Raw genomic sequence first — 24,446 nt, 5'->3', positions numbered from 1 at the left:
TCTGGACCTACAAAATGGATGAGTGCAGGGTGACTGACTATCTACAGATCCCTCATTGCTGAAAAAAAAAGCGACTTCGAAGTCCTAAAAGCGACTTCGAAGTCCTTTCAATGAGTTCTTTTAGAACACAGTTTTTGAGAATAGTTTTGAGTTTGTTCTAGGCAACGCTTTGCTGCCGTGTGATAAGTGCTGCAGATCATTTCAAGATACTGGACTGGCCGTGTGAAGAGGTCTGGACCGAACTTGACTGTGCTGCATGAAGTCAGGAAGGAGGCACTTGCTGTGTTTTGCAAACATGTGGGGGGAGGCTGAGGACTGCAGTTCAGAAGCAGGCAGGCCGTCTGCGGGAGCAGTGAGGCAAACGACTAAAGACGACAGTCTACTGTTGCCCCGAGGAGATGGCTCCTTCCCAACACTACCTTCATGGCTTTTCATCCTGGCATTCCATCATCTCTCAGCACACGAGAAGCAACTCAAAGGATTCCTGCGAGTGAACTTGATTTTGAAATGTGAACAAGATTCTGTGAATATTTCAAAATTACTTAGTAAGTTCTACTATTGCCAAAATGTAAGAGCAGAAGCTTCTGTTTACTTTCCTGTTTTAAGAATATGGGTAGAGGGAAAGATAGAGCACTAGGATGTTTGTTTTCATAATCCCAGGGTTACATCATTTTGGCACTTACTCTGGTGTTTCTTCTTCTTTCTTCTTTTCAATGCCATCTACATTTCTTTGAATATGGAAATCACTGTCTTTCAGGGTTCTGGGGGAAACACAAGTGTACCATCGAGAGCCCCAGTTTGGCTCATGGATATGTTCTGCTGGCTTGGCAAAGAAATGGTTTTTGTTTGTATTTATTTGTTTTGTTTTGTTTCAACTGGGTGAAAGAGAGTATAGACATATCCCAGGAGAAAGAAGGAAAAGAAAACAGAAAGGACCTGGGATATATACAGAGAGCTCAGAGAAGAGAACAATAGAGCCACAGAGCAGCAAGAGGAGACTGCCTGGGCCAGACCAGACGAAGGATCTGGAAGGGAAGGGGCTATATTAGCAGGTTTGGTAAAACTGAGGGCTGGACGGGGGCTGCCAGAGAGCTGGTTACACATTTATGATCAGGCACAGGGAACTGGCAAGAAACGAACAATGCAGGATGCCAAGAGGATATAAGTGAACATGCAAAGTTTACTAGCTCTGGCAAAAGCTGGAAAATGCAGCCCCACCAGCTTTCCCTTTTCTGGAATTCTACATCATAAAATGGGCGATGAGTGAGCTAGCCAGCTTATCGGGTGAGCCAAACCTGCAAGAGGCATGACAGAGGCTAGCTGCAAAAGTTCCTAAGCAGACACCATGACAAGTCACATCTTGGTCTCCAATGAACCAACTAAATCAGGAGAGAAGTGGAAGCAGCTGCTGCAAGTCTCTTCATGTTAAATATAATAATTTATGTACATATGGGCATATACAGATGTGTATGTGTATGCATGGATGTCATTTTTTTTTAAAGATTTCATTTATTTATTTGAGAGAGACAGAGTAAGAGAGAACATGAGGGGCAATGGGAGAAGCTCCCTACTTAGCAGGGAGCCAGATGTAGGGGGCTTGATGAGGGGACTCTGGGATTATGACCTGAGCCCAAGGCAGAAGCTTAATGACTGAGCCACCCAGGTATCCCTCAGGGATATCATTTTAAAAACCAAAACATAAAAAAAACAAAAAACAAAAAAAACCATATAGTGCATCCCAGTGAACATCAAAAGAAAGAGGGATGCCTAGATGGCTCAGTTGGTTAGGTGACCAACCCTTGCTTTCAGCTCAGGTCATGATCAGGAGGTCCTGAGATGGAGCCCCGCACTGGACTCTGTGCTCAACAAGGAGATTGCTTGAGGATTCTCTCCCTCCCCGTTGCTCCTCTCCCCTTACTCATGCTCTGTCAAAATAAATAAATAAATCTTAAAAAATAAAAAAAGAAAGAAACATAAATCTTTCCACTAACATAAGGCTCAGACCCATTTTCTGCCTTTCTTCAATATTGAAAACAGATTAATGCCTTTCATGAATCTTGTTTCTGATGGAAACACCGGAAAATCAGTTTACTATTGTCCTGGAAGAAGGAAAGTGATGCCGAGTCAAACAAAATGGAGGGGCTTCTTCTCATTCCCAGACAGGGGCCATGACGCAGGGGAGAGAGCAGCCGTGGGCTGGGGGGGGGCCACACAGTGCTGCTTTTGACACTCTGGCCAGTTTTTCCAGGCTGTGGATCCTGGGCAAAGTATTTTAACTTCCTGAGTCTCCATTTCATCTGCTGAGAGATGTGGATAATAATATTCACCTTGTAGAGTTTCCCAGTGTTTGGTTTGAGATGGAACATCACTCCTTTTACCACCATTAGGGAAATTCAGAGAATGCCAGCAACTAATCTTTGACTCACTAAAATTCTGGCAGCTTGTCAGCATTAAATTTTTGGCTGTCTCAGGGTTTTAGGATTTACATCTTGTTGTTTTTCATTTCTTTGTTTTTTTGTGTTTTTTTTTTTTTTTAAACAGCATTACCGAGGCATAATTTATATACCATTAAATTCACACATTTTAAATGTACAATTTAATGATTTTTAACAACTTACAGAACACAATTTATACGACAACCTAATATTAAAGTATTTCTACCACCTCCAAAGAGACCTATGCCAACCCCAGTCCCTGTCTAATCCTACTGTACAACCTGCCCATCCACTTTCTGAACTTGTCCTTTTGAAACTGGAATATACTTTCTCTTTTTATGAGGAATTTTGGCATTTGCATTTTATTATTTGTATTTGTATTTGTATTATTTGTATTTTATTTTTGTGTTTTATTATTTGTATTTTATTATTGTGTTTTGTGAGTATTTTAGTATTTGTATTTTATTATTGTGTTTTGTGAGTATTTTAGTATTATGAAAGTAGAATATGGAGAAGAGAGAGTTCACAAATGTTTTGTTTTATTTATTTTACTTTATTTTTAAGATTTTATTTATTTATTAGAGGGAGCAAGAGGAAGAGCACAAGCCGGGGAGAGAGGCAGAGGGAAAGGGAGAAGCAGTCTCCCCACTGAGCAGAGAGCCAGACACAGGGCCCGATCCCAGACTCTGGGATCACGACCCGAGTTGCAGGCAGATAACTGACTGGGCCACCCAGGTGCCCCCAAGTGTTTGATTTTAAAGATGCATTAATAGCAGAACAGAACTTGGTCTTGCTAGAACTTTTGGGCTTCTGGCTCAGACAGCCTTGGGCCTCTCACTTGCTAGCTCAGCTGTCCACTCACTGAACACTAACCTCTGGTCAGGTCCTACAGAGACTACTGCGTGAGAGGAAAATGCTGAACCAGCTGAGGGCCTTTCCTCATTCTAAAAATGGGAATGAAACCCTTCAGGGTTATTCGGGAGAATTATTAGACACCATAGTACAACATAGTGTACGAGCATGATAATGGCATATACTAAACCCCTGCCATCCAAGAGATGGCTATTCTCTTTATGGGTGAAATTCAATATGGTAGCCACGAGTCACAGGTGGCTATGGAGCACTTGAAATGTGACTAGTGAGATGGAAGAACTTAATTTTTCATCTAATGTTCAAAAGCTTAACATTTTATTTTACTGCAAATATTTTAAATTTAAATGCCCACACATAACTAGTGGCTACCATATTGAACTGTGCAGGAGCAGACATTCCAAATGTCAGTTTCACTTCCAGATCAGACAAGTCAATGTCCAACTTGGTGTAAATGTAGTATTTTATTTTATTTTATTTTTTTAAAGATTTTATTTTATTTTGTTATAAATAAAATATACAGTGAGAGAGGGAACACAAGCGGGGGAGTGTGACACGGAGAAGCAGGCCTCCCTTGGAGCAGGGAGCCTGCTGCGGGGCTTGATCCCAGGACCCTGGGATCATGACCTGAGCCGAAGGCAGAGGCTTCATGAATGAGCCACCCAGGCACCCTAAATTCGGTATTAATAGTTGCACTAAGTGGACTAAGTGATGATGGAATGTCCAGAGAAACATATCATTCCCAATAGATTTGGGCTTCTCTCCACCAAGGTTGCAATGACTTAAACAACGCACTTTTCCACAGTGCCGAAGGAACAAACCCTTTCTTGATTATTGTCCCAGGATAGATGGGTGAAGAGCCCACTCACAATGCTGCCGTAAGCAAAAGGACTCTTAGGCAATCTTTATGTTTAAAGTCCAGCCCCACTTTCTTACAGATAATTTCTTCTCCTTCACCCTCTTCGCCGAACATGCCAGAGCTTTTTGTTAGGGCCCCCGGGCTACAGGGTCCAGGCTGGTCTCCAAGGCCATGTCTGGTACAGACGCTCAGTTTTGTTGAAAGAAAGACACTCCTGCTCCCATCAAAATCTGTCTGTCCTTTATTCCATGATTTTAAGTTCTAGGATGGTTAGAACTTAAAATTTGTGCTTACTGCGTGTAATGTTAAATGCTAGCAATCCCAGCCCCGAAACATGAGTTTGTTGTTTGTTTGTTTTAAGAATTGCGGTTTTCATTGCCTTAATCCAGAGCACTGAACAGTGTGTGGATTCCCAGCACTTTGGCCAAACAAGGAACTTAGGAAACTATACCTTAGAAATGACAGTTTAACTCTGCTTTAAGGTACCTTGTGCCATTTCTTGTAATTAGGAGGCTGGGTGAAAGAATGAGGTGAGGCATGAGCTCTGTGGCCCCCTTCTATTGGACCGAAGACGAAGGTCAACCCCAGCCATTAATCTAACCTTCATTTGGGGGCTTCAAAGAGCAGTCAAGGGCAGCAAAGCAGTATGCTCAGAAAAGGCCATTAAGGGAAAGGGAAGAGAATCAATGCTTGTTCGACCCTTTTATGTCAGGACAGGGAAAGTGAAGGGACCCTTTGCTTTTTTTTTTTTCCTTCACTGCTTTTCCACCTTCTATCCTTGCTAGGGCCTGCACACACACACACACACACACACACACACACACCGTCACACTCAACACTAGTCTTGTAATGCAAATGACATACTTCCTTCGGGGAAGGGACAAAGAGATATTGCTATCTTTGGAGTCTTCCAGTACAATAGATAATGTCTAAGCAGCGACCAGGCAGGGTCACCATAAACATTCTCCAAGACCACTGACTCCCTACACCTCAACGCCCAGACCCCTGGCTTCAGGGAATGAGTGACTCTGATCTTGTCCTGGCCGGTTCGTGGATGCTTAAGAGGACACACGCACCAGACCACAGTGCTGATAAAAACCCAGACCCCAAACAAAGATGAGACTCATGCTTCTTTCCTTTCCAAGTCTCCCAGGATCCTCTGTCTGTATTTCTCTTTCTATGTTTGTATCTTCAACTCTGCCTTCATTTCCTCCTGGCTCCCCATTTGATTTCCATCCACGAAACCAGGGACCTTCTTGGCTGGTCCTGTGGGAACCCCTCTCTGAGTCCTTGAACCCAGCCTACCTGGCACCAATGTGAGTTATTAACTTATGGACTTTATATCATCCTATCAATCCTATGAAGCAGGCTATGATTATCCTCATTTTACAGATGAAGCATCCAAAGCGCAAGGTAGGCAGTAAGAATCTTCCTCTATGCCATATCCGCATGGCGCTATGCAACGGGCAGGAGTGTGAGTAGAATCTTTTAAAAAAATTTCCTCTACAAAGTCAGACGCAAAAAGTTATGTCAAACATTTGAGTTGCCTTCAGTAAAGCAAAACCACATTCTATAATAGTTTAACACTGATCATATACTAACACTTCCCTAATTTGGAATGATGGATATAGGTAAAGAAATGGCAATCTGAGATCATGAAATGTGAACTGCAGGCTGCTTTTCAAAAGACATGCTTGCTAACTCTGTGCGGTATCACTGGATTATCAAAGTTTTGATTTGTGGGTTTCTCTGAGCTTCTGCTTTAATGATATGATTTTGACACAGCATTTTAGTTACTGGTAGGAAATTTTAAGGTACCTCACAGTACCTTGAAGTACCTTCAATGGTCACTCCTCCAATTGTGTTTGCACTACTTATTTACAGGCTATTTCTTATAATTAAATTATAATTGTATACAACCTTACAGTTAAGAGTGCCGGCTTTGTCTGAATTATCTCATTAGTGGAATCCAAATTAATGGGTTCTATTATAACTGTTTCACATAACATTTTATTTTTTTCTTTAAAAAAATTTTTTTTCAGTGTTCCAAAATTCATTGTTTATAACAGTTTCTTTAAAAGGAAATAATATTCATTTAGAAAACCTCACCAGCCTCACCCTTCTTGTTATGTTGACTAGTTTGACAATGGCCATATCTGCCTCACTTCAGACTGCTATTTCTTTCAGTTGCCAAGAAGACCCATTAATGGAGGTAGACTAACAACAAAAGAATGTCAACTGACATCACAAGCACCAAGAGGAAAGTGACAAAAAGACCCCGATGGAGATGGACGGGAAGTCTGTATCAGCCAGAGCCATTAGGTGCTGTGGGAAAGAAGGTGAAATGTGCACTAAGAGCAGATTTGCAATTAATCACTGGTGATGGTGGTAACCAGGCGGCAGACTCTTTTCATCTTGGGGGTACTCTAAGAACCACAATTTCTTATGGTTCTGCTTCACATACTGGGGGAAGAATAAAAGACAGGCATTACTTCATATGGATGCTCTCTGGCAGAAACGGCTGATAATCCGTGCGGGATCTTGTACAAACAGGTAAGAAGTGCAGCATCAGTGACCACAATTAGCAGTCAATCAAAATGCTTCAAGTTGAAAAAGTCATGATCGTTTTTTTTCGGATTTTGTTTTTTTTTTTGCACCCAGTAGGAAACTGTACCCTGAAGGTACGCCCAGTGAGATGATGGAGCTTAATTACATCATGGGACAATGAGCAGCCACCCCAGGAACCAGCCCTGCCAGGTCAGAGCGTGGTGAGAGCTTCCGACCAATCCACATGACACACATGTGAGCACCTTGGCTGCTACACCTGACTGACCACCCCGTCCACCCCGCCTCCCCAGCCCTGGCCCCTGTCAGCAGAAAGCAGGGCACAAGTCTTCATTCAAGTTTCAGCTGAGATGTTAAAAAGGAAATGACAGTATTTGCTCAGGAAATCCTGGATACGCTGCTGATAGATGCAGACCTGCCTACAGATGAGGGAACTAATAGTTTCTTGTAAATGTGGACTTCCGTGGCCCTTCTGGAAAAGCAGCTGAGAAGTGTTTCCTTCTCATGATGCCTCAGAGTTGGTCTGCAAAAAGCAGCCCACAACACATGATTTTTGTGATTTTTGAGAGTCATGTTAGAGATAATGATAGTAAATGTGTTTCTCCTAAAAGTAGCTTCAGGCAATCACTTACATCTTAGAAGAAAAAAAAAAAGAGCTTTCCTCTGGCATATAAGGGGAAGGATAATATAGGTTGATTTAGAAGATAAGAAGCAAGTGTGGAAAGGACTTATACCTCACCTGTATATTATTTCTGGAGCCTCAGAAATTGATGAAAAATTACCTTTCATTCGCTGGAGATATTTTTTATTCATTAAGTTTCTCATTGAGCGAATGTGTACTGACAGCTAAGGGAATCCAGGTGTATCATTGGGAGCAGAAATGCTTCCCCCAGAGAGCTGCAGATGTAACGGAAGCCAGAGTGAAGCATCTACTTCATTTCAGGCAGGGACCATGTCTTACAGGCTTTTGTTGTCCTCAGAGTACACGGCACAAAGCCTTGTACCTCAGAGGAGCTCAGAGCTACTTACTGGATGAAAGAGTGCATTAACCTTAAATGATAATTTTGAGAGGCAACATTAAATATTAGTAATCATTATAATATCAAAAACAATTATAACCACTATCATTTATGAAACACTTATGATGTCCCTATGTATGTACTATGGTGACAGTTAAGCCCTTTTATTAATTGTGATCTTGGGAAAGAATATCTCTTGGAAAAGTCCCAGCAAAGGCTAGACTAGTATGAGTTTTTCTCTTTGGTTACCAGCACATCTCCTAAGTTTGTGAAGCCTGTATGTCTTAAGTTAAAAACAACCTGCTGTAACTTAGGGGAGTAGTTAAAATGTAAGTACAAATGCTATTTTTGGATTATAAGACAGGGACTGATTAGGTCAGAGCTGTGCCAACCCCTGGTTACCTCCACAAAAGAGGGAATCCTCCAGCAGCTTAATGTCACAGGCCTTGTATGCTAGATCGCCATGTTCCTTACACACTTGCTGTCCCTCTTCTCTTTGGGGCCTTGATAGCAACTATATAGGCCCAACCCTCCTCATCCATGTGGACCGACCCCATTTGGAAGGTGGAGTAGCCAAAGCTCACACCCTTCCCCTGGGGTAGTACGCTTCCTCCTCAGTGCATTAGGAGTGGAGGAGATGGAAAGCAAGGCTTGTTTTTTGACTCCCATCTGGTAATTCTGAGTTGGAGCCCATTAGGTAGAGGAAAAAGACTTATTCTTAGTTTAACCTTTGGAACCAGGAAATGAGGCTTTAATCAGAATAAAACAGCACTTTACAGATGTTATCTAATTTAATCACCATAAAAATTTTAAGAGACAGAGTTCATTTTCTGCATTGAAGTAAACAAGGCTTAGAGTCACCGATAACATGCCCAAGCTTGTGCAGCTGGTGAAGTGTGGTGAACTTTGGTGTGACCGACTCTAAAGTCTGGGTTAATAGCTAATAACTCGGCCCAGCTGAGATCTGCTCTGGGTGAGCAGATCATCAAGGTTGGAGGCACAAAGAAAAGTGGAATCAATTTCTTTCACGTCCTGCATTTAAGATGAATTGACAATTACTAGGATGTTCTGTTCTCTCTAGTATATTATCTCGATTTCTCTCCAAAGGTCTTTTGAGGCCTTCCTGCCAGGTCAAGCTGCACGCTCTAAGTCACCTAGCTATCAGCTAGTGAGACCAAGACGCCTTACACGCAAGAGCATCACTTTAATGACTGCTAAGATTCCTCTGAGCTCTGTTCTTGAAGATGTCTTTATAGTGCCAGGCATCAGGTCTTCAAGTAACTGGGGATGGAGTGTTCGTTTGCATTGACGTCAGAATACATATAATCAGCTATTACTTAGGATGTGACCATCCAACCTGTGCACTTTCTCTCCTCCTCCTTCAGGCCTATCCTTTAGCTCATTAATATATCCAGAGTGATTAGAGAGAAAAACTGTTCCCTTTTTATTAGAAACCAACAAACAAAAAACAAGTTAAGAGATGAAATTACTGATGGAAAGGAGTCTGGGAGCGATACTATCATTTAATTTATCCTGATCGCTTTTTTTTTTTTTTAAGATTTTATTTATCTATTTATTTGACAGACAGAGATCACAAGTAGGTAGAGAGGCAGGCAGAGAGAGAGAGAGGAGGAAGCAGGCTGAGCAGAGAGCCTGCTGAGCAGAGAGCCCGATGTGGGACTCAATCCCAGGACCCTGAGATCATGACCTGAGCCGAAGGCAGAGGCTTAATCCACTGAGCCACCCCGGCGCCCCATATCCTGATCGCTTTTATTTTTCATTAGGAAACCTAAGGAGAGGGGGTGATTATTGAGATGAGAGTTGAAAAAGAAAAGAGCAGTTCAGACCTGGGCTTTAAAGCTTAACTGCCCCAGTTGGAATTCTAAGGCAGCCAGTCACTAGATGTTTGCTTCTGGACAAGATATTTAATCCTTCTGTGCTTAGCTTCCTTTCTGAAAAGCAGCAAATCAACCTAACCCATGCACCTGCTTTGAAGATTATGCGGTCAGAGCAAATAGTGGAAGCACTCTGCAGAGCAATCGCTCAGGTTAGCCACTGCACTTCAGTTGATAGACTGATCCTAGCCTTTTGTTTCTCGGGTGAGCCCAACTTGCAGTGCTTAACCCCTCTCTAGCAAATAGATTGCTAATGGTAAGGTTACATTCTCTTTCACGATTGGGTAATATTCCATTACATATATATATACCTATCTATATTGATATGGATGGATAGATGTCTCACATCTTCTTTATCCATCTGTCTATTGTTGAACACTTGGGTTACGACCATATCTTGACTGTTGAAAATAATGCTGCAATAAATATGGGGGTGCATGTATCTTTTAAAATTAGTGCTTTGGTTTTCTTTGGATAAATAAAACGGATGGACCTAAAGGGTATTTCGCTAAGTGAAATAAGTCAGACAGAGAAAGACAAATACCATATGATTTCACTTACATGTGGAATTCAAGAAACACAACAAAGAGCAAACAAAGAACGAGAGACAAAGAAAGAAACAGATCTAAGATACAGAGAACTCAGTAGTGGTTGCCAGAGAGGAGGTAGGTGAAGGGATGAGTGAGCCAGAGGCAGGGCATAAGTACACTTACCACGACGAGCACTGTGTGATGGATAGAATTGTTGACTCATTATATTGTACACCGGAAACCAATATAACACTGCACGGCAATTATACATTAATAAAAACTGGACAGCGATTGAAAGCTTCAATGAATCAAGCCAAGGAGGAATTAAATGCTCTAGTAAGAACTTCTATGGAAACAAAGGTGTTGGCTAAAATGAAATTTAGAAATCAGGTTGGTTTTATTCCTCCGTACTTTCTCTGCCTGCCAAAGCTGTGTTTACTCGGGAGGCATTCCCTCTTCGAGAATAACCTGAAGATAGTTTTGGGTTTTTGTCAGAGAGCAGCATGGCTAAGATGAGACTGTCCTTTGCGTGTGGGAATGTTGCCCTTGACCTACTCTCCACTCCGAGCGCATGGCAGCCCCAAGCAACGTGCCCACTGGCTGGGCGGATGCGGGGGCCCTCCTCCCTAAGACTCCAGCACCCACTTCAAGATGGCCGGGGCTGGGGCAGTCACCAGTCACAGAGCATAATTCTGTCTTCTGCTAAGGCACCCACCTGTCAGGTTTCAGGGCCAGCCCTCTCAACAAAAGCAACCAATCCATCAGAAACTTAGACTCCTAAATGGGTTTAACAAGTTACTTCCAAGAGATATGACTCTTCTCCCTTCCAAAAGCAGAATATAAAGTCTCTGGCCACAGAATAGACCTTCCGTCATTTCACTGAAGAATATAAGGCAGCAGCTGCTTTACCGTAACTTCATTTTGCGCTTTTTTTTCCCCACCCTATTTCCTCACCCTTTTAGCCTCCTTGAAATATATGCTATATTTTAAAGTTGTGGTAATTTTATTTAAAATAGGCCTTTTGTGGGTGGCTCAGTTGGTTAAGCGTCTGCTCTCCAGCTCAGGTCATGATCCCAGTGTCCTGGGATGGAGCCCTGGGTTGGGCTTCCTGCTCAATGGGGAGCCTGCTTCCTCTCCTTCTGCCCCTCCTTGCTTGTGTGTTCTCTCTCTCTCTCAAATACATAAACAAAAATCTTAAAAATAAAATAAAATAGGCCTTTTGTTTTCACTCTCATTCTGCATCTTAATAGATGAGGGAAAATTCATGAACCATATACATACATAATTCAAACTGCTGGCTGTGAACTACATGAACAAGCATCTGAGTACCACAGTCTTAGAGTCTCTGTTGTTAGGGGCAACAGTGGTCACAGAGCAGAACCCAAGCCCAGGTGAAGGCAAGGTCTGAGACAAGAAGTAGGGGATTCTCATCAAAACCTCAGGGACAGAATGTCCAATCAGTGGGAAAGGCTTCTCCTCACTGGGCTCATCCTGAAAGCTCTTCTCCAACCCGCCACTACTGCAGGCGACATGAGACACCTTCCAGGCGGCCACAACAAAGCTCAGAGAGACGCACAGTGCAGAAGAGGATGACCCTGAGACCCACAGCCAGTACTGGGTGAACTGATGTGGAAGGGACAGGCACTTCCATCTCTCCGGTGCTGTGTGCACCTACGTACACACTGCGTAGTGGAAAGAGAAGGGACACGTCCAAGAAATTCAGTTCAGGGAGACTTGGTTCCTTAATGGAGAACTCAAGGCAAATGCAGACCCATACACCACGAGTTCTCTGCCTCTTGAATAAAACAGTTCCAGATGTCAAAGGAATATTTCAGTGAAGGTGGCCTTCACTGTTTCACTAGAAACAATAGCACTGGACCAGTGAACAATGATGCACACGGGCCCTGGAAAAAAGAGGGCCCAGAGATATTTTCCGTACATCCTCCAGCATGGGTGGACTACCAATGCCCAGCGAGTGACAAGGGCCTGAGGTGAGTACCCAACAGCCTTGCAGAAACTCCTGCTGCACACGCAGTAGTGAAATTATGCTTAACTGCCTGGTTCTAACCTCACAGACTGGCTTTAGTCACTAATAGTAAGTATTTTATGGCCTTAAGTTTCAAACAAAACAATCCTTTCAAATGTTAAAAAATATTTACATGAAGCAGGTGGATCTAACTGTCTCCAGGTTCTGGGCACCTCAAGAGGATAGTGGCCCTTCATACACCAACCATACTCACAGGGGCCCTAACAATGCTAAGTCATGTCTGATTGTCTACCATCTAATATGGGATTCAGAGTGACAAGCTCTCGCTGAAAAACCAGTATATATAAGACCCGTGTGCTAAGAGCAACTGATGCATGAAGATGAATCAGATGTGGTCCTTGCATAAAAGGGGCTCATAAGACAGGGAAGACAGTTATGCAAATGAGCACATTATGGAGGAAAGCATGAGAAGAACTAGCACAAACATACAAATACAATTTGTGACTAGGAGACAGCAGATTAATCCTGTTTGCGGGAACAGAAGATCCGTGTTAAGCAGGGCCATCAGGATAGGCTGCACAGCAAAAGACATCAGGACCGGGCATTCCAGATGGGGCAGACAACAAAGCCCAGGGGCAGGGAAATAAAGGAAATCTTGGGAGAAGAATGAATTGTGACAACTGTCATAGTCAGTATTGTGGTGGGAGTTGTGCAGGATAAAAGGCATGTTTCTTGCACTTAAACAGTTGATAATCAAGTTGAGGAGAAGAGATAGGCGTTCATGAAATAGAGTAATCTGGTGCCAGAACTATGTTATTAGACAAACCCAAACAATTAGGACTACTGACTTTGGAGTTGCAAGAAGGCAGAGGTCGGTCTGAGGTGGCAGTGCCAAGGAAGCCTCACGGACAAGGCAGGGTTTGCTGCATCTTAAGGACCAGCTGGGGTCAGGGAAATGTTTCCAGGCCTTCAAGAAAAGGCAGAGGCATTGTGAACAAAAGCCCAAGTGTTGGGGAATGAGAAGTTAGAGGTTCACGTTGAGAAGAATCTGGAAATAAAACTGTAGAGTGAAATAAATGTCGATCCCAGCAAGCTGGGGAAGCTGGAAGGAGGTGTTTGCTCACAGGGTGTGAGTATGGGGCTCACACTGCCCTGGAGTGGGAGTTTCCCATGGACAAGGGTGCCCAGGGGGAGATGGGTGGGGCTGCGTGAAAGACTGTGTCGGGAGACTGGGAGGCTGATGGATGACAGCAGCGGGATGACCTGCCCAGGAGGAGGCTGATGGGATGACGGGATGACGCCGCAGGAAAGGGCAAGCTAACTCGTTCCCAAGAACACACTCTAAAAACAGTTTAGACGCATGGTAGTTAGCCTGTGGTGAGCAGAGCCTGACATAAAGAGTTGTGGAATCACTGGGGCATACACCTGAAACTGACGTCACACCGTGTGTCAACTAGATTTCAGTTAAAAACAAATCTCCCAGGGGCACTTGGATGGCTCAGCGGGTGGAGCATCTGCCCTTAGCTAGAGTCTCTTTGGGGCTCTTTTTTTTTTTTTTTAAAGATTTTATTTATTTATTTGACAGACAGAGATCACAAGTAGACAGAGAGGCAGGCAGAGAGAGAGGAAGGGAAGCAGGCCCCCTGCTGAGCAGAGAGCCCGATGTGGGACTCGATCCCAGGACCCTGGGATCATGACCTGAGCTGAAGGCAGCGGCTTAACCCACTTAGCCACCCAGGCGCCCTCTTTGGGGCTCTTTGATCTGCAGGGAATCTGCTTTTCCCTCTCCCTCAGCAGCTTCCCCTCCACCCACCCTGCTCATGCTCTCTCCCTCTCTCTCAAATAAATAAATAAAATCTTTTTCAAAAAATCTCCGGGTTAAAGAGTAAACATCAGCATAGGAAATTTTTACCAAAAATGTATGAAAAAATAAATTATAAAAAAATAACAGGTACTATGGATTACTTCCTCTATTCCAGCAACTTTTCAAAATCATCTTATTTGATACCTAGTGCCTTCATCACGTTTGTGTCAGCATACTATTCAGTAAGTGAAGAAAGTCTGTTTTAGAGGGACACATTAATTTGCTGTTATAGATTGCATGTTTGAATTCCTGCAAAATTCACATGGTAAAGCCCCAAGCCCCAAAGTGACTGTATTTAGCCATAGAGACTTTATGGAAGTAATTAAGATTAAGTGAGGTTATAAGGATGGGGTTGGCCTGGCTTCTGTTTCCATGGGGTACCAGGCTATTCATGGAGGCTCAGCTCTACGTGGAACTTGTCCTAGGAGATGTCCTGGTCCCGTGCGGAGGCCAGGGCCCTGGAGGAGTCTCAACCCCCTTTGGAGGCTTCTTTCTCCCCATGACTTTCTCCCCTGGGATGGCTTCTTTCTGAAGGAAGAGGTGGTTCTGTGAGAGCTGATACCTCAAATCTCTGGGTTTTACATAAACAAGGGGTTTGATGAGATGGTCTGCCTCCACGAGACAATTGGTTTCAATGGCCTATCTCCTTAGGATACCCATCAGAGGCTTATTAGTCAAAGGCCACTGAGCAAATACCCTTGAAGTCTTTGTTTCTCTACAATGAATCCAATCTTCTTGCTGTTGAGTTCTTTGCAGCAAGCTCTGGATGTCTGAAAACTTAAGAATTCTTTCTTGGAGATCCTTCCAGGAAGAAAGGATGGAGGATTGGGGAGTCTGGAGATGTCCACAGAGCCACGGCTGTGATTCTGATGTGCCTTCCACTAGGCAGAGAAATCTCTTTCTACAAATACATATTCATATATGTTCACACACACACACACACACATACACACACTGGCTATACTCATACATTTTCCTAGAGTTGCACAGCTAAAAAGTGAAATGGGAGAAGCAAACAGACTCATCTGGATCCAAATTTCATGCTCTTTTTTACTGTAGCTTCTCTAAAATATTTATTAATTATCTAAAATGCTGGGATGGGGTAACTGGGTGATGGGTATTAAGGAAAGCATGTGATGTAAAGAACACTGGGTGTTGTATGCAACTGATGAATTACTGAACTCTGTCTCTGAAACTAATGATACACTATATGTTAACTAATTTAAATAAGTTAAAAATATATATAATGCTACATATAGTAAATAAAAACAGCAAGAGAGCACTTCATGAATAATTACAAAAGAAGAAATATAATCAGGAAAAATACGGTTTTAAGCTGGCTTGCATGTTACTTCATTAGTAACAGCAACAACAAGAAAATCACGCAAGAACAAAGATTCAATAAAGAAATGACAAGGGTCAGCAGTATACAATTTACTGACCAGTTAGCATGAGCGGGCACTGTCTTAGTGCTGCCTAAAGGTGATAAAGGAGGTGAAAAAAAAAACCTTTTAATTTAATCATTTTCAACTTGAAGACCAATATTTTTCACTGTATGTTTGTTTTTAACTGTGTTCTATCTATCAACAAACTGTCAACATTTTGTCTATCTTCTGATCAGCAGAGACAAGGAGAAACAAAATCAGAGCTGATAAGAGAGAAAAAATGTAGTAGAGGTGCGAAAGTTTTAAAATATATTGAGCGCTTTGTCTAACAGGTCCAATAAATCCTCATTTTTCATTTCATATTTTGTGCAAAGTTTCCCAACTTAAGCTGTACAGGTTCAAGGCAATATTATAAAATCAGTAAATAATCCTTCCTCCTAAAAAAGATCACGAAGATTAAAAAAGGAATGTGGACTGAGTCTGGGACATTGCTATTGAAATGTTGTTTTGTCCTTATTCCAGGAGTTCTTTGTAATGAAAGAGAGCATAAAAATCAACAATGACAAACAGGCAAAATGCCTTACTGGGTGGAGGCTGAGGCTTACCTTAATTTCAAGAATAAGAATTTGAGAAACAATCCTTTCCCATCTTAATGCTTTACTGAAAGAATTCCCGATAACCATTTTTTTCTGAAAATTCTATTACTCCATTCTAAATTGGAAACACAATATAACCCATTACCATTTAGCACAAAATGCTGTAAAGTATGCTGAATGTGAAGAAAAAATGAAGCTCACACGGCAGAGCACCTAAACTTGACTAGAAAATAAATCACGACGCACTCTGTCAAGGAGTAGTTCTCTTGAGAATAAACTGGATGCCACTGAAGTTGGCCGCACTCTTAGTGGGGTGACATGATCACTCATCTGTTGATAGGATGCTGATCTACACTTGCATAAAAACCCCACAGCAAGGATGCCCTATGAATACCCTGGAAAGTTCTCCCAGTGAAAACGCTCCCAAAAAATATGAGGCTGAGTCTATGAGCAACTTACACCACAGATGACTACGTGAAGAACAGTTCTTCACAAATACCAGAATCTTGGGTTCTAGACAATAAAAGTTAAGTCGCCATTTGTGCTGAGATATTTTCTCTGGGTGGATGAGAAGCCTACAATTGATCATATTTTTGGTTTTTGTTTCAGCTACCAGAAGTCAGATTTAAGTTCTAACTTTCCTCTTAATACAGATCTTCTCTTAATTTGTATCTTCAATGACCCTAATCTTTGTTTACTAACTTTTTTTGGCTTTATATTTCTTTTAAGTTATCTCAAAAACTGTAGAATGAGGTGAGAGTAGAATTAAAAAAAAAACAAAAACACAAAACAAAACAAAAACCCTACCATGATTTTCACCAAATTTTATTCTACCATTTCTGATTAGTGAAACTTGCCTCCATTTTGTACAAAGATAGTTCTTTTGAGCCCGTGGTGGCTGATATCTAATTAAAATAACTATTACTAGTGTCTCTTTTCAGACTGGAGGTTTTTTAATTCCTCTCTGGTTGTCTGCCCAGGTTCCTGCTAGCCATTTGGAAGTTTCCAAGTGAGAAATTAGCAGTGTGCTCTTCTGTGGGTTGGCCTACTTCTGCCCGTGAATGCTGAATTTGTGATTCATTCAGTATGTTTCCTTCTTTAAATTGAGGTACAATCAACATATAATATTATATTAGCTTCAGGTATACAAAATAATGGCTCAATATTTGTATATTGCAAAATGATCACCATAATAAGTCCAGTTAACATCCATCACCACACAGTTATATTTTTTTCTTGTGCCGAGGACTTTTAAGCCGTACTCTCTCAGCAACTTTCAAATAGCAATACAGTATTGTTAACTATAGACATCAATAGTATGTCTCTTTGTATCTAACTAAGATTGGGCACAAGCATATTAAATCAACACAAAATCTTTGCACCATTACTCTTTATTTCATCAACATCAAGTTAAAACGAAATTTTAAAATGCCTGTTCATTTATTTTGCAAAAAGTAACAAAATTGGGGCAACATTATTAAAAACGGTATCTTAAAATTGTCCCTGCCACCACTCTGGTTCATCTTTCATCCTTCTCCTCCAACATGCTCTGGTCATTTTGTGCTTCTCATGTTTTTCCAGACGTACTTCATTCACAGTATGTGGCACATGCTAGGCACCAGAAAATACTTGCTGAATAAGGAGGTTCGGGAAGTGCTCTGAGATCAACTTGCCTTGTACAGGGTCTTGACTCTTAATCAAGAAGGTCCTTTTTTCTGTCCGTGTGGCAAACTCCATTTCATCGATCCATTGTGTTATAATTGTTTGTGTATTGCTGTTTTAGCTTTTTGACAATAATTAGAGCGAGTACTGCATCTTTTTCGTCTTTGTGCCTCTAACATGGACTTGGCAGGTGTGTAACAAATATTTGTAGGTAGGTAGAAAGGAAGAGAGAGAGCGACGGAGGGAGAAAGAGAAGGAGGGGCAATGGGAGAAAGGGACTGACATTTCTTTGCATTGCTCTTTAAAAAAGAATGTATGGCTTTCCTTTCTTTCTTTCTTTCTTTCTTTCTTTCTTTCTTTCTTTCTTTCTTTTTAACTAGGCACTCAGAATTGCATTTGGTAGAGAAAAATGCTTGCCTGCAATTTTTCAAAGCCACGCCTGCAAAAACAGATTGTATTTTGTGTTCTACTGAATCCATCCATTCATGATTAATTGGGTAGTTAAGCATTTCCAGTTACATGTACAGCTGGGAATTCCTCCAGCTGTCATTAATTTTACTAAGGATTCAAATTCTTAGTATTTATCTGCTGAAATGAAGCCACTGTTACTCCTCAGCCAGTCAAAATGGAGTAATAAACAGTCCGTTATTGACAGACAACTGAGTAATTTACAAACTGGAGTACGTTAACTCCAGTTGCCCCCCTGTTACGGTCTTAATAAATATGATGCCATTCAGTCTCCTGTTTTCTTCCACTGACCAGGTGGGGGGGGGAATAAAGAAATCCAGATACCCCCCTAAGTCACTGAACACTGAGACATTCAACATAAAGACAGTGATAATAGGCAACGTCTTAACACCTGAAATTGAAGGAAATATATTTCCTCAGCTTCCCATTTGCTAGCTGGGTAGGAAGACAGGGACTGCACTTGAAACATAGACAGTGTCTGGCAATGACACATTCTAAAGTATAATGCAGGCTTTTCCAAAAAGAAAAAGGAGAATACTATCATTTTCCCTCATAGTCTGCAATCATACAATGAAGTAGGAACGTGATCCAGCTCATTTTGGCTATCAGCCTCCAGCATGGTTCAAGAGGGTGCCAGGATGCTGAGCTATTAAATGTAATATAATATATATGTATGTATACATATATATTACATGTAATATGGGCCTGCAGATGAACCTAAAATAGTCAACCCATTCTCCAAAGAAGGAGGAAAAAAACTCGGCCACCATATCTCATCATCTTCTTCCCCCAAACTGGGCTTCTCACCAGCCAGATGTTTATCACCCATTGACACTCCATTTGCTAATACACAGTCTGATCAATTTACAGTTTCTCATATGCTACAGATAATGCAAAATGCACTTTATTTCCACCTAACACACATCTTCCAAGCTAAAAATGCAACTCTGTTTGCAGCAAAGAAGACCAGTTCATAGGCTTAAGAAGTAGACAGTCTGTCAAAGCCAAGTGTTTATAGGTCTTGGGGGATGACTTGCTCTCTTTAATTCACAGACCTAAAGAAAACAACAATGGATATAATGGCTACAAATTTCTACATTGTACCCTGCGATACAGAGTAAGTATCAGGTTTAGTTTCTCTCTTCAAACATCAGCTGCCTTATATCAGGGCAGCTTTAGCCAACAAATATTCTTCACATCCAGGGGAAACCACTGACACAGACGCAGCAAGAAAAAGGTGATCAAATGGAGGTTAGAAGATCCGAAGAAAGCAGCCAGAAGTCCAGTCCCAGAAGGGCTAGACTTCCAGAGGACTGGAAACAAGAACAGGTCACTTCCTGTCCGAAGTAATTACATAATGAATCTTCACAGACAGAAGGAATACTCAACATCTTACATCAAGCTCATACTCAACTCAGTGGGTGTAAACTCCATACAGCCAAATTCCCTTTAAGAAAAAAAAAGTGTTTAGCCAAAACCCTCCCTTGGTTTCCTTCGAGCTCTGCATAAGCAACTATGTTGTTCAGTGTTTCTACACATACGCGCACACACACACACACACACACACACACCATGCTATTATCTACCTACTCAAAAGCCTTCAGGAATAACAACAAATTCAGAATGTAAAAATTGGCTTTCTTCCTTAGAAAGGTTAGGGACTCTGTATCAAAAAAGAGCTACTCAGCTACATTTTTGTTCTTAGAAATCTTCAATTCAAATCAGTGATCCACAATACAAGAACGTTTTAAAAAGAAGCCTTAGATAACTTTCTGTGTAGTTCAGTCGGTTAAGCGTTGGACTCTTGGTTTCAGGTCAGGTCTTGATCTCAAGGTCGTGAGTTCAAGCCCCGAGTTGGGCTCCATGCTGGATGTGGAGCCTACTTAAAAAATAACAATCATTTCTCCCATTTTATCACATGAGTTTTTAAAATAAGAAGTAATCAAAGACATTGATTACTCTATGAATAAAAGCAAAAGATTTTCACTTTTTCAGAAATAAAAATAATTGTCTTATACATTACTGTTTAAGTGCAATCATTATTGAGCATTATTATCTACATAAACACTAAAAATAAACCACTGTTTCCAGCTAGTAGGGTAGAGGGGAGGCGGCTAAGAATAACATTCTGAACTACAAAGCCAAGACCAGCTCCTTCAGGCTTAGCCATATTTTCAGGAAATGCCTGAGCCACTATAATTGATGGGAAACCAAGGGAAGATACAAAGCACCCACACCATTTAATAATTATCTCTCTGCAGGTTTATTCCCCACTAGCTTATCCATTCTTTACAGACAGGAACCATCTTTTTTTCTGCTTTTTCTTTTCCTCAAGGTTAAGCTCAGTACCTGGTTTTTTAAGTATTTACTGAACGAGAGAGAAAGCAAATGAGTAATTTATCAATATGCAGAGAACAGAAGGTGGAAAAAATAGCACAGGAAAGACCACTAATATATGATCAGATATTTTCATTAGGGATATGAATGAGTTATAGCCTTTACAATTCTTTCCTGCATGCTAATGCTGTATTTTATGTTAACATTTTTTTCTTGAATTGGGTCCTTAATATACTGCCCATCAAAGAATTAGAAGCAAACAATCCAGATTATTTTAGAGAAAAATATGCTTTCATTGATTTTTTTTATTTGAGAGAGAGTTTGTGTGTGCACACAAGCAGGGGGAGGGGCAGAAGGCGAGGGAAAGAATCTCAAGCAGACCCTGTGCCTGCTTTTAGAACCTGAGGTGGGTGGGGCTTGATCTCACAACCCTGAGATCATGACCAAAGCAGAAACTGAGTCAGACGCTTAACCGACTAAGCCACCCAGGTGCCCTGAGAAAAGTATGCTTTGAGTGCTGTGTATTGTATAAGAATGATGAATCACAGACCAATACTCCTGAAACAAATAATACATTATATGTTAATAATAAAAAAAAATAAAATGTTGATAAAAGAAAAAAATAAACTTTTTACGACAATTTCCCATTTATTCTTTAAAGATCTATTTTTTATTTGAGAAAGAGAGCAGGAGGATGGGTAGAGGGAGAAAAAGAATCTCAAGCAGACTCCCCGGAGAGTACAGGGCCCGACGCAGGGTTCAATCTCACAACCGTTGAGTTCGCCACCTGAGCTGAAACCAGAGTCATCACTTAACCAACAAAGCCACCCAGCCGCCCCTCCATTTCATTATTTTTAATTCATGGGAAGACTCAAAAAATAAAAGTGGTCTTAGTAGGAAGGGAATGCCAAGTGGCTGAGGGAAACTGTTATGAGTCCTAGTACAGTGTGGTCGGTCTCCTGCCTCAATTTCCCCAACTCTAGCCAATGTGTATGAAAGTGTGAGGGTATGAGGCAGGTCTAGGGCTGAGCTGTGGCCCTCTAAAATACACTTTTTATTTTGGAATAATTCCAGATTTACAGAAAAGTTGCAAAGATAGTATACAGAGTGCTCACATACCCTTCACCCAGGTTCCCCTAACATTACCATCTTCGATAGCCGCGGATGTTTTGTCAAAACCAAGAAGCTAACCTTGGTCCATCATCATTAACAAAACTCCAACTGTCATCAGATGTTACCAGTTTCCCACTAATGTCTTTTTTTTTTCTCTTCCAGTATCCAATTCAGAATACCATATTCCATTTAGTATACGCTTTTCTAAATCATAGATCACCTTGATTTTGACTAGGGAAAACGGCTTCAAAGATTGATTAAACATCATAGCCCTTCTTCCTGTTTCCTCCACCTTATGTGTGGTGGATGGGCCAGCAGCCTCCCTCCCTGCTCTCAGCCAGGAAGAGCACAGCAGGGGCTGTCCTGCTTCAATTGCTGGACGCAGCTGTTCACTCATGTGGGCTAAGAATATTTCAATCAGGTCAGCACACAGTTTCTAAATAAAAGAAACTGAGGTAGAGTAAAGATGACAGCAAAGAAGATTACTGGTAACAAAGAGCATCCTGAGTTGGATTTTCAAAGGGATCACACGTAGATCAAAAGTTCTCAAATATTCTTCAAGAGGCTTTTTTGTCTGGAGGCTTACCTTGGTGCCGGGGGTTAGAAAAAAGCCTCACTAAGAGACCGCACGGATGGGATGGGCCTTTGTGGCTGTCAAAACCCAAACCCTGGCAGGGAGGCCGGGGAGGAAGAGCACAGTAGGAAAAAGCACAAAGGAACGAGGAGAGCCCAATTTCAGCAAAGAGGGCTTTCAAGGTCCACAGGGCATTAACGGCAGAAAATAAGGAGCTCATTTGCAGCTAATTTCCGTGTTCCCAGGCCTTATAAGATAGAGAGCAGTATATTTAGGTAGAGGTGGTGAACTTGAGCAGTTTGGAAAGTTTGAAAGCAGACACCACGCAGGGACTGTTTTTAAGGCAGAGTGAACCTGAACTTTTTGCTTGATGGTAAAGAAGAGAGGATTCTATTCTAGTCTGAGCAGTAGCTTAATGCCCATCAGGATACCTTACCTAGCATCGTCAGTTCTGCCTGGTTTCAAGGATCTGCACGGCAAAGGAAAGTGAAGATTCTGAAGGAAACGTGGAGGGTTGTAGGGAATGACAGATGATGCCCCCCCCTCCAAAAATTGGATTGAATAATCTGGAGACAGAAAGCCAAGGGAAGATTTTAAATAATGTGCTTTAAGAATGTGAATGGCTCAAACTCAAGGGCTGAAGAAAAGCAGTTTTGCAGTGAGGGCAGAGTGGCAGGAACCGTGCCTCATTGCAACCTGAGAGATTTAAGTCAGACATAAAAGCACATTTTTTGATCAAGACGGTAAGAGTGATGAGGTGCAGAACTAAGTTCCTGACACAGACTATAAAATCTCGTGCCCTATTTTCTCAAGTTCCCTCACAGTTTTGAGACTTTACTTAAATAAATTTGTATTTTATATATTTTCCCATTTTCTTTAATTATGTAAAAAGCAAAAGTGGCACCATAAAGGGTTTTGTTAAGCTTTTTTTTTTTTTTTTTTTTTTTAAAGAAGAGATATTAATGCTTAAAAAATGATGTCTGGATATATTTAGGAAGAAAGAAAACTAAGTTTTACCCTGACTTAATTATTCCTTGGTCTTTTTTTTTTTTTTTTTTTTTAAGGTTTTCAGGTCTCTTACTATGATTACCTTTTCTTACTTCCTTTTCAAAGCATAAAAAGAGCCTCCTACATGATTTCTTGATATAACCCCTCTTTGTTATAGAGAAAAACAATTAGAAATATGAGAGATTAAGAAAGATATAAATTGAACCAGTTTACTCTGTATTTATATGAACACTTAGAAGAACAAAAGCGCCTCAAGCACAAAATTATTCTGCCTATTTTAAAAGCTTTCCATTGAAAAAGACCTATTATGGAATAAAACATTCAACATGAGAATCCACCACTAGTTTTAAAACAGTCAACTAAAAAACCCTTAAATCTTATTTTGATGATAAATTGTTGAAGAGAATGAATTAGGCACATTTATATTTATCTAAGGAATATGCAATCCTCAGTGACTGCTCATATCTAACAAAGAAAGCCAAAATATTGCACTGCATACAACCTGCCTACAGAGCCTCAAGAGGAAACAGCAGATTTCTGTTCTGGTGCAAGGTCAAGCTTTTCCGACTATGGGCTTAGAACAGTGGTTCCCAATGGGGGGAATTTTGCACCCCCAGAGGACAGTTAGTAATGTCCAGAGATCATTTTGATCATCATACCCTTGGGGAAAGGGTTGCTACTGACATTTACTGATTTGAAGCCAGGGACGCTGTGAAACTTCTTAGGAGGAACAGGACAGGCTCCCACAGCAAAGAATTTTCTGCTCCAAGATGTCAACAGTGCTGAGCTTCAGAAACTCTGGCTTGTGCCACAGAAAACAGTATGGGTATTTCTCAAAACATTAAAAATAGAGCTACCATATCATCCAGCAATTCCACTTCTGAATTTATCCAAAATAACTGAAATTAGGTTCTCAAAGACATACCTGCACTTCCAGGTTCACTGCAGCACTATTCCTAACAGCCAAGATATGGAACCCACCCCTGTGTCCATCAAGAGACAAATGGATACAGAAGATGTGGTGTATACATGTAGTGGAATATTACTGATCCTTATAAAAAAAGGAAATCCTGCTATTTGAAACAACATGGTTAAATCTGGAGGTAAAGTACGTGAAATAAACCAGACACAGAAGGGCAAATATGACCTAATTCCACGTATATGAGGTATCTAAAATAGTCAGACTCACAGAAACAAAAAATGGTGGTAGCAACAGCTGGGAAGGGGAGGGGGAAATGGGAATGGCTCAAGAGATACAAAATATCGTTTTATTCTCAGT

The 24,446-nt window shown here is 41.3% G+C and overlaps 1 protein-coding gene and 1 long non-coding RNA gene across 5 annotated transcripts in view; one reads left to right on the top strand and one right to left on the bottom strand.

Moving 5' to 3' along the window:
- Positions 1–24,446, bottom strand: part of CACNB4 (calcium voltage-gated channel auxiliary subunit beta 4) — a 244,042-nt gene that overhangs the window by 51,079 nt on the left and 168,517 nt on the right. The window lies entirely within an intron of this gene.
- LOC131827217 (uncharacterized) lies at positions 331–9,308 on the top strand. The gene is made up of 3 exons (XR_009351947.1): positions 331–545; positions 6,352–6,717; positions 6,829–9,308. It is a non-coding gene; the product is annotated as an uncharacterized LOC131827217 (long non-coding RNA).

The sequence above is a fragment of the Mustela lutreola genome, chromosome 3 (genome assembly GCF_030435805.1).
Source record: "Mustela lutreola isolate mMusLut2 chromosome 3, mMusLut2.pri, whole genome shotgun sequence".
NCBI classification, from domain to species: domain Eukaryota; kingdom Metazoa; phylum Chordata; class Mammalia; order Carnivora; family Mustelidae; genus Mustela; species Mustela lutreola.
The sequence above is the reverse complement of the archived record's forward strand: the minus strand, read 5'-3'. Positions and strand labels throughout refer to the sequence as shown.